The sequence below is a fragment of the Musca vetustissima genome, unplaced genomic scaffold (assembly GCF_032173495.1).
Source record: "Musca vetustissima isolate MV318-11 ecotype Yass unplaced genomic scaffold, APGP_CSIRO_Mvet_v1 utg18206, whole genome shotgun sequence".
NCBI lineage: Eukaryota > Metazoa > Arthropoda > Insecta > Diptera > Muscidae > Musca > Musca vetustissima.
In genome coordinates this window covers 53,997-65,089 of record NW_026875293.1, presented here as the reverse complement: position 1 = coordinate 65,089, position 11,093 = coordinate 53,997, and the positions used below count along the sequence as shown (strand labels likewise).

Here is an 11,093-nt window from a genome sequence, read left to right as displayed (position 1 = left end):
ATCTACATTAAAATCGAATAAGGTATTTTTTGGTAGAACATTTCGTCCTATTAACTCGATGCCTTGTGTGTCCTTTTCGTCCATATTTCATTGAACCGCAGTCCAATTATCAGAAGATGTGATTTTTAATTATCGCAATATTCTACAAAAATATTACTAATAAGATTTTCGGTGGGATCTTCAAAGACGAGAAATCGATATTTTACCGTTTAAATACTCTTTTCTCAGTTTTACTCTAAAACCCTATGTATGTATTTCAATAAATTCAACATACATTCGTATTATGTAGAACTGATTCGGATTCGTCCGAATTATTGTCTAAAAACATTCGAAGTTATGGCAAATACATCAAAAAAGTAAATAAATAAATTTCAAGGAAAATAGAAGCGGATATTCACATAATAAAATTGATAATAGAACCGGTTCAATAAATTCAGCACGTTTGTTGTCTAATTATCTGCATATTATATGTTGAAACCGGTTTTATTATCAAAATATCCGGTTAAAAACTTAAGAAAATCGGTTCTTTTTTCTTCGAAATTTATTTTTATATAATTTTTAAATTTTGAGGAAAAAATTTCAATGAAAAAAGAATCGGGTTTACAAAATTTGGAATCGGATATTCAGATAATAAAACCGGTTTCAACACCTATGCACCTTTTCAGGTTCTAATTGACTTAAGAATCTCCCTTCTAATAATTATCAATATCGATCGATCTTTGAATATAGATATAAAGGTCCTATCCGAATGTTTTATACTTATATTTTCAATATTTATAGAATATTTTCAATATTGGTGTATACATATTTCAATCAAAGTGGCTGAAATCCGGCATTTTGAAAAATTGCAGAAATTTTCTGGTGAACGATATCAAAAACAAATATCAGTTCGATTTATGGTTCCGAAATTAAAAAACAAATTTTTAATGGGGATTTTTCCTAAAATCTGCAAGATCCAAAAAGTGGACTGATACTGATAACGCATGGTAGAGTATAAAATCCTCAAACTACTGTAATTTAGATTACAAAGTTATATGAGGCTATGCCTAAAGGGGGACTAACATTGATTACATAGTGTAGGAAAATGGTGAATATTTTGGGATATCTAATTAATCTAATCACTATATTGAGGAGATGCCTAAATGTCTGCCGATATATTTCATTATCGTCATGTTTGAGGTTTCTTTTATCACAATACCTTCAGAAGGCGGAATGCTTGAAACAGATGGCTAAAAAGTCTTTGTAGGGTAAAAATTGACTATTCCCCGTAACGACTACCCAACCGCAACACACGGAACAAATCATATAACTATTTTAATATAAAAAAGGGGTTTATATGGGGACTACCCCTAAAAAGGGGTGAATATTAATAATATTTGGTGGGGAGATTTGTTACCATATACGACTACAAAATACCAAATTTCAGCGAATTCGGTTAAAAAACACGCTCAAGAACCTCAAAATTTCGAAAATTGCAGGTACCCTTATATGGGGACTACCCGAAAAAATTGACCTCTATTTATAATTTTCTGTGGAGAGATTTGCTACCCAATAATAACTGAAATTACTAAATTACAGCCAATTCGGTGAAAAAATCCGGTCAAACCCCCCCAAAAACTGGAAATTTTGAGGTACACTTATATGGGGCTACCAGAAAAAGTGGACCTATATTTATAATTTTTAGTGGGGAAATTTGGTACCCAATAAGAACCCAATGTACCAAATTTCAGCGAATTCGGTTGAAAACCGCGTTCAAGAACCCCAAAATACCGAAAATTGGGGGGTACCCTTATATGGGGCCTACCCTAAAAAATTGACCTATATTTATATATATTTATAATTTCTAGTATAGTGATTTGCTACCTCAAACTACCGAAAATTGGGGGGTACCCTTATATGGGAGCTATGCCTAACCGTGGACCGATAAAGCCCATCTTCGAACTTGACCTGCCTGCAGACAAAGGACGACTCTATGCAAAATTTTGGCGATCTATATCAATTCGTTTAGAGTGATTACAAAAGACAGACGGACACACAGACGGACATGGCTATATTGTCATAGAATTTTACGCTGATCAAGAATATATATACTTTATAGGGTCGGAAATGAATATTTCGATGTGTTACAAACGGAAAAACAAAATTAATATACCCTCCATACTATGGTGGAGGGTATAATAATATCTTTTTATATACATGCATGAAAAACCTTTGCAAAATATTTAAAAAAGTCCAAGCTAGAAAATCCTTAAAACAACATATTTTTTAACTTAGCTTGAAGATCATTTGAGAAATTATTTTTCTAATTTATTTTTTAATTTCTTAATAATCTTTAAAACATCCACTCCTGCTAATTTTATTTTGTTTACAATATAAAAACGATTTAAACATTCCAGCTCTGTTCACTAAACACAGCTAGCAAGCCTACATATATAAGCATTTTCTGGCTGCCTATCCATGTCATCGGCCCTATGATAACAACACACAATGTATGTATGTATGTCATGCACGCACATGACTCAATGTGTGACTGCACACATTTCTTGGCATTCAACAGCTGGCTAACACATTTCAACATTTCCAACCCTGTTACTTAGTGAGCAACTATCAGACATTCCGTTTTATTAGCTATTCGCTTTGTGTGTTTCGAACAAAACACTTTGGTTTAGGGAAAATTTCATTTAGAATGTAGATTTCATGTTGGCCGCCACAGTGATGTTTAATAATAATTCTCATTCACTCTATTTTACCCCTGCCTAATAGCGTTCAGTTTGTGCCGTGGATCTTTACTCTGGCTTCTCTTCAGTTGTCGAATAAATCTTTCGCCTTTTACTAAAGATTTCCGTGGAGAGGAAGCACTCTAATGAGTCTAAAATAAATTTTTTGTCAGGCCTAGAAACCTTTTGGGTTTTTGGGCCATAATTGAATCAATTTGAAGAATTAAAGTTAAAAATCCGAATTATGTGGGATATTTGATCTGTATACTTTGATAAACATTTTTTTTAATAAATCCCAAAAAGCGTGGATTTTTTATACACTGTGGTACAGGGTAGGGAAACGTAGTTGAGAGCAAAAGTCGACGATTTGATTTTTGCCTTTGACTAAAAAGTCGACTATCCGATCTTTCCATTTTGGCAAACATGTTCAAAATCGATTTTCGACTTTTACCAACTAAAGAAATATCTACTAAAAATTTTTCAACAGATGAAAAAGTTCTGGAATGTGTAAGTTTTGGACAATTTCGGTTTTGTGCTAATAAACCAAGAATTTATGAAGAAAATCGAAAGTCGAATTTGCGATTTTCTCAAAAGTCGACTTCGACTTTTAGACTTTTCAATACAAAAATTCGATTAGTCGAAAGTCGACTACCTGTACTAGGGATAAGTAATATAATTTGGCATAGAGTACTGAGTTAGGTGCAGAATGATGTGCCAAGTTGCCAAGTTTGGAGAAAATCGGTTTAGATTTAGATATAGCTCCCATATATAGTTTTGTCCGATTCTATGTAAATGGTATACCAAAGTCCGTATATATATTTCGATTTGCACGAAATTTGGCATAAAGTACTGAATTACGTCAAGAATGGCGTGTGCCAATTTCGAGAAAATCGGGTCAGATTTATGTGTAGCTCCCATATATATTTTCGTCCGATTTAAGGTAAATGGGTCTCCAAAGTCCCTACATATCTTTCGATTTGCACGAAATTTGGCATATGGCACTGAATTGGGTCCAGAATGATGTGTGCTAAATTTCGGTTCAGATTTAGATATAGCTCCCATATATATTTTCGTCCGATTTCAGGTAAATGGTGTACCAAAGTCACTATATATCTTTCGATGTGCATGAAATTTGGCACAGTGTAACGAATTAAGCCTAGAATGATGTGTGCTAAGTTTCGTGAACATCGGTTCAGATTTAGATATAGCTCCCATATATATTTTTGTCCGATTTAAGATAAATGGTGTACCAAAGTCCCTATATATCTTTCGACTCGCGCGAAATTTGGCATAGTGTACTGAATTGAGGCCAGAATGAAGAGTGTCAAGTTTCGAGAAAATCGGGTCAGATTTAGATATTGCTCTCATATATATTTTCGTCCGAATTGAGGTAAATAGTATTTGAATAAATAGTGAGGTAAATAGTGCAAATTTGACATATCGTACTGTACTGAGCCTATGATGACTAACGTGAAGTTTCGTGAAAATCGGTTCATATTTAGATATAGCTCCCATATATAATTTCGTCCGATTTAAGATAAATGGGGCACCAAAGTTCCTATATATCTTTCGATTTGCACGAAATTTGGCATAGCGTATTGAATTATGTCTGGAATGATGTGTACTAAGTTTCGTGGAAATCGGTTCAGATTTAGATATATATATATATATATATTTAAGGTAAATGGTGCACCAAAGACCCTAAATTTCTTTCGATATGCACGACATTTGGCAAAGCGTACTGAATTTAGTCTATAATGACGTACGTGAAGTTTCGTGAAAATCGGTTCAGATTTAGATATATCTCCAATGTATATATTTGTCCGATTTAACGTTAATGATGAACAAAAGCCCCCATAGATCTTTCGATTTGTACGAAATTCGACGCAGCGTATGGAATAAAGTCTGGAATGATGTGTGCTAAGTTTCGTGAAAGGCGGTTCAGATTTAGATATAGCTCCCAATAACACCTTTGTCGGATTTAAGGAAAATTGTGCGCCTATGTCCCTAAATATCTTTCAATTTCATGTCAATGTTCTTTCGAAAAGGCGACGTCTGTTAGGAGACCATGTAGAATATTCCCAAAGTGGTGAAGGGTGTCATATAGTCGGTCCAGTCCGACTTTACTACTTTCCTTACTGGTTTAAATCATTTTTTTGGGTGTCCACAAGAGGCGTGGATTTTTTTAAATAAATATTTTTTCAAATGCTAAATTTTTATTTTTCTCTGACTCTTTAATTAAATCCCCTTTAAATTACATTCTACCCCTAACGGTATGCCAGAATAACCTACTCAAAATATTTTTTTAAGCCTAAAAGTCTACATTTTCAAATAAAGCCAAGGATTTACCAAACGCACACACACAGTAAGGTAAAACCTCACTGTGCAAGTTTGCCAAGAACTGGTGAGGTCTTGAAGTGTAGTAACCATATTTGTCACCTTCTTTTCAAAGAAAGCCTACACATAGGCAATGGGAAAAAGTAGAAGTTTTTTTTGTTTTGGTTCCCTAGGATGAAAATGTCAATGCATTCCCAGTCACAAAGTAAGATTTGTCACAGAAAAAAAATAAAGTAAGATTTCTTCACACCAACTACCAGCAGATGAAGTCCGGGAGCTGTTGTACGGAACCTCAATGGAAAAACCAGAAGTGAAAAAATTCCACACACACATACTCATGTGTGCATCACAAGGAAGCGGTGTTTTTGTTTATTTTGCAAAAAGTATAACATACACTTGGGCGTCTACTTTAAAGTAAATACTACAAATGCGCACTTGTAGTAAAAATGTGCAAGCACACACACACGCACACACACGAATGCTCAACTACATTGAAGAAATGCATATTCACACACTCATTTAAAAATCAACACAGAAATGCACTCCAACCTCCTCACCAGGACCTCTATACAATGCTTCCAGAATTTGGCAACAAAAATAAGAATTGCTCAGAGAAAGGGTTGAATGCCGATATGCAGGACTCAAAAATTGCATTTCCACAGAACAAACACACATCTACTCACACGTTTTCATAGTCATTCTCTCTCCCTCTCTTTTTTGCTGATGGCCGGTCATGCTCACACATTTGTTGTTTCCCACTGACATTTCACATTTTCCAAATTGAGTAATAAATCTTTATTTTCCTCGACGAATATCCATAAAATCGTCCTGCCGAAACTCACATAAAATCCTGGAGAATGCAATTGCATTTTAAAATTTATTCTCTCTCCCACTCTCTCGTTTTCCATGGCCTCACTCATAAATCATCTGGGCTTTGTTGTTGCTGGCGCCTGGAAATATGCAGCATTTTTATTCGCCAATGAAATGAGAGCCAATTCTGGAATTTTACAGGCCTCCAATTGGCCAGCGACAAATTAAGGGAGCTTTTTATGCGCCTGCCAATTAGCCAACAATTTTATGAAAAGAGAGCAGGATACTGCTCTCTTTGCGTTAAGGCGCACGGTCCCTAAAATCCTTAGGGATCCCTACAAAATTCAAATAACCCCCACTCACTTTTTGTTCTGAGCAGGTCTGTGACTTTCAGGACGACTTAGTGGTGGTGGTGGTTTTTGTCATGAATGGATTTGTTGATTGTTTTGGAGAATTTCTCAAATGCTGTGGTTGGGGCCACTTACACACACATACCTGTTGTATGGAGATCTCTCCTGGCATGGGATGATGATTGCCTGTCCATGGATTCCTCTACATAACATTGGCCCACACACATGCAACAGTAAGTTGCCGGCTTTAATGAAGGGCTTTTTTGCTTTTGTTGTTGTATTTTGTTTGTTTTTTTTTCTAGAGGGGTTTGGGGTAGGTCTGGGTGGCACATTACCAGCTTTTGTTTGTTCGCTGACATTGATGCAGTGTAAATTTGTTTCAATAGGCCAAACAGTGGCGGCAGAATTCGTTTTGTTTTTACTTTTATCCAAGATCCTCTGGAAAGGGTCTTTGTTCATTGGAAACTTTTTGTAGAATAAGAAGGACTTCAAGCAATAGAATGCTAGTAAACAATATTCCGATAAAATGTATAAACTTATTTTATTTTTCCTCCCTATTGAGGCTTTGTTGAAGGTGTTCAACAATTAGAAATCTTGTCATAAGTTCCCCAGTCCATTCAGTCATCTAGAAGAACTTTTTTGCCCAAAAGAAATAAAAAAGGTTTCTGTTTATTGTAAATAACCTTCAGATTTAGAGCTCCATTGAGGTCTCGTAGAAGAAGCCATTTTTACAGAAGGCATGTCTGAAGGTCAACTGACCATAGAGGTTAATTGAGTTATCCAATGGACTTAGTTTCTCAGAAGTAGTGTAATAACGGAACAACGTCTGACAAAATGGAATTCAGTCAATAGAAAATTCGCAACGGGAGTCTCACCATTTTCGAGTTTCCGTAGAACTACTTTTACTATCATAAAGTTTTCAGACCACGAATATCTACATATGGAGTTGTTTCCAGATAAGATATATGGATGGGTCATTTGTCTTTAATAGAAGACCGGTACAGGATCTTTTGTAAATTAAATATATATATATGGACAGAAACATAAATATCTTCCGAAATGACTAGGAATGATGTTCTGTCAATAAAAAAAAACTGTAAACTTATTTCTGTCAAAAGAAGACCTGTAGATGGTATTCTGTCAACACAGAGACTCTTCCTATGGAATATTTAAAAATGTCAAAAATAAATTATCTGTATATATGTATATCGTTCCTTTTATAAAATCGCATTTGTAGAGTTTCAGTAGAAGGACTTCTTTCCAACAAGAAAATTTAGAAAGTCTTCTACTGTAGATGTCTTGTACATTAACATATTTTCCACCTGAAGGAATTGATAAGGTCTTCTATTTATAGTCGGCCTTTGGAAGAGTAGTCAGTCAATAGAGAAATTCTTAAAAAAATCTTCTCTTAGTAGACCTTCGTCGAGGTTCCATTGTGCGTACCTTCAGTCCACAGAATCATGAAGAAGAATTTATTTATTGCAAAAGAAATACTTAAGTTCTTCTGCCGATCGGCCTATTGGAGGACCAAATGTAAAAGGTATTCTATTAATAAAATTCCTGAAAGAATTCTATAGACAATAGGAGACTTTAAACAAGTGAAAAAGCGTTAAGTTCGGCCGGGCCGAACTTTGGATACCCTCCACCATAGATATACTGACAGGTACTAGAAATGAAAATAAAGGGAACATACCAAAAAGTGGACCTATACCGACATGTCTAAAATCGGATTATGTAAACCATAATACAAATTTCAGAAATTTTTAATTGATAATTCAAATTCGAAGATGGGGAATATCGGTCCACTCCTTCTGAAACCTCCACAGAGGCTAGGTCTAAATGCGGCTATAGTTCATTATCGAACCTTACGTTCTAATTTTTTACCTCGCGATCCCCCGCAGGTGAAATGATTACAATAGAGTCTTAGAACCAAACTCAAAACGCGGAACATATCAGATAACTATTTTAATATAAAAAGGGGGTTATATGGGGACTACCCCAAAAAGGGGACCAATATTAATAATTTTTGGTAGAGAGATTTGGTACCCATTAAGAACTCAAAATACTAAATTACAGCTAATTCGGCGGAAAAATACGATCAAAACCCCCAAAATTCTGAAAATTGGGACGTACCGTTATATGGGGGCTACCAGAAAAAGTGGACCTATATTTATAATTTTTCGTGGAGACATTTAGTATCCAATAAGAACCCAATGTATCAAATTTCAGCGAATTCGGCTGAAAAACGCGCTCAAGAACCCCAAAATACCGAAATTTGCCGGGTACCCTTATATGGGTGCTACCCGAAAAAATGGACCTATATACATAATTTTTTGTAGAGAGATTTGGTACCTATTAAGAACTCAAAACACTAAATTACAGCAAATTCGGCGGAAAAATACGACCAAAACCCCCAAAATACTGAAAATTAGGGGGTTCCGTTATATGGGGGCTACCAGAAAATATGGACCTATACTTATAATTTTTTGTGGAGGCATTTAGTATCTAATAAGAACCCAGTGTACCAAATTTCAGCGAATTCGGCTGAAAAACGCGCTCAATAACCCCAAAATGCCTAAACGTGGACCGATATATTCCATCTTCGAACTTGACCTGGCTGCAGACAAAAGACAATCCTATGCAAAATTTCAGCACCCTATCTCAATTCCTTCAGAAGATAGCGTGATTACAACGGGCGGACGGACGGACGGACATGGCTAGATCGTCTTAGAATTTTACCCTGATCAAGAATATATATACTTTATAGGGTCGGAAATGAATATTTCGATGAGTTACAAACGGAATGACAAAATTAATATACCCTCCATACTATAGTGGAGGGTATAAAAATATCTTCAGATAATGGTAGACCTTCTAATAGCATAATACACATTGAGATCTTATAGAAGAACTGCTAACACTGATGTCATCCACAAAGGTCCTTAAAAATAAATTATCTCGAATGGAAGAAATGTGTGCTAATTGAATATCTGTAGAGGGATTTTATGTCCTTCTGTTAGCGAAATAACTGTAAAAATAATCCGGATAATAGATTACAAGTAGAAGGAATGAGAAAAATCCCCATAAAAGGACTTTTCTGGAAAGGAGTATTTTTACATGACCTCAATATAGAGAAGGGTGAAGAACTTTCCATAAATATTCCAGCTACAAGACTTAATTTTCAAAGGCATTTTAAACGTCCCCTACATGCAGAGAACCAATATAGGAAGCACATAAAGGATCCTTTATCCATGGAATCCTGTAGATTGAAAACATTTTTTTTTAGGATTTTCGGTCTGCTCTCCAACAATGTGTGGAAAGAAGTCTATGGCCTTATCGGGCGAACCACCGCACGCGTGTATTCTCGCGAGAGTAAATATCACTATTCTCTCACAAACATTCAACTGAACCAATTGAAAAACCATTGACTGTCAAAGAGAATTTTGTCCATGGAGACCTGTATAAGGACGGATTTAAAAAGGAAAACATCTAGAATGCAGTTTCCCTGTGAAAAGCTCTTCAGTAAGTCAAATACTGTCAAAATACTTCTGCCAACAGAATAACCGGGAAGGGGTTTTGTCCACTGAGGTCCATTAGAAGGATTGGGGTGCGCTAAAAATAGGGGACTTTAAAAACAACTCAATATTCTAATCTCAATTCAATACCTTGTGCAAACTTTCGAAACGAAGGGTACTTGATACTTCATTTACATAAAATCGGACGAAGATATATATATGGGAACTTTATCTTAATTTGAACGGTTTTCATCCAAACTTACCGGTAGTTGTTTTTGTCCCATTTCGATATGCTGTGTCAATCTGATAAACTTAGAAAAAATGTGACGAATATATATATATATATATATATATATTGTAACTAATTCTCAACTGATTTCTAACATACAATACCCAATACATTTTGCACCATTCACCTAAAATCGCACGAAAATATATATGGGAGATATATCTAAATCTGAACCATTTTTACCAAAACCTGTGCCAATCGGCCCAACTTAGCGTCTTTGGCGCACCATATACATAAAAACAGACGAAAATATATATAGGAGATATATCTAACTCTGAAACGATTTTCACGAAACTTAACACATATAATTCCAGAGTCAATTCAGTACGCTATGCCAAATTTATATGGGAGCTATATCTAAATCTTAACCGATTTTTTCCAATTTCAATAGGGTTCGTCCATGGGCCAAATAAATGAGCTTTGCCAAATTTCATCCAATTCGAATCATAAATGCGACCTGTTTCCAATTTAACATCAACTGGCGGACATGCATAAATCAACTTAGAAAGTGATTCTATGCATATTCTCAAAAGGAACCATGTGTCTATCTCGTTCCCTTTTGCCTGCTACAAACATATGACAAAGACATAATACCGTGTTCCACAGTGTGATGAAGGGTGGGTATAAAAACTATAAAAGATCTTCTTCTTGGAGTCCTATAAATTTAAGATCAAATCGTGGGATATTTTTTTTTTAACCAGTTCATCGATACACCGTAGAAGGACTTTTTTAAACTAAAGTCTATTATCGGCAGTATTTTCACAGGTCTTCCTATTTATATAAGGCCTCCTGACATGACTTCATCTTCTTCAAATGTGGCACAAGAGGGCAAGGCCAAAAAAAGTATCAAAATTATTTTTTAATTGAAATGTATTATTTGATGTGGGCCGAAATCCCGGCGGTACTGCAATACCGGGCCAACCCGCGACAGAAGTGGAGCAAGCCCCTTGGAACTTCCGTCAATTTCCAAAAATCAGTTTAACATTTGTTGTCCTCCGATGGAGGATCTATCAGATGTTAAGCTGATAAGAACAGATACTACACTTTGATCTTAGCCATAAGGCCGAGAAGCGAT

The 11,093-nt window shown here is 35.5% G+C and overlaps 2 non-coding genes across 2 annotated transcripts; one reads left to right on the top strand and one right to left on the bottom strand.

Annotated features, from left to right (window-relative positions):
• The first annotated feature begins 2,786 nt into the window (after positions 1 to 2,786).
• LOC133337772 (U5 spliceosomal RNA) lies at positions 2,787 to 2,914 on the top strand. The gene has a single exon (XR_009754602.1). It is a non-coding gene; the product is annotated as a U5 spliceosomal RNA (small nuclear RNA).
• A 7,981-nt stretch (positions 2,915 to 10,895) lies between these two features.
• Positions 10,896 to 11,093, bottom strand: LOC133337770 (U2 spliceosomal RNA). Its single transcript, XR_009754600.1, has one exon. It is a non-coding gene; the product is annotated as a U2 spliceosomal RNA (small nuclear RNA).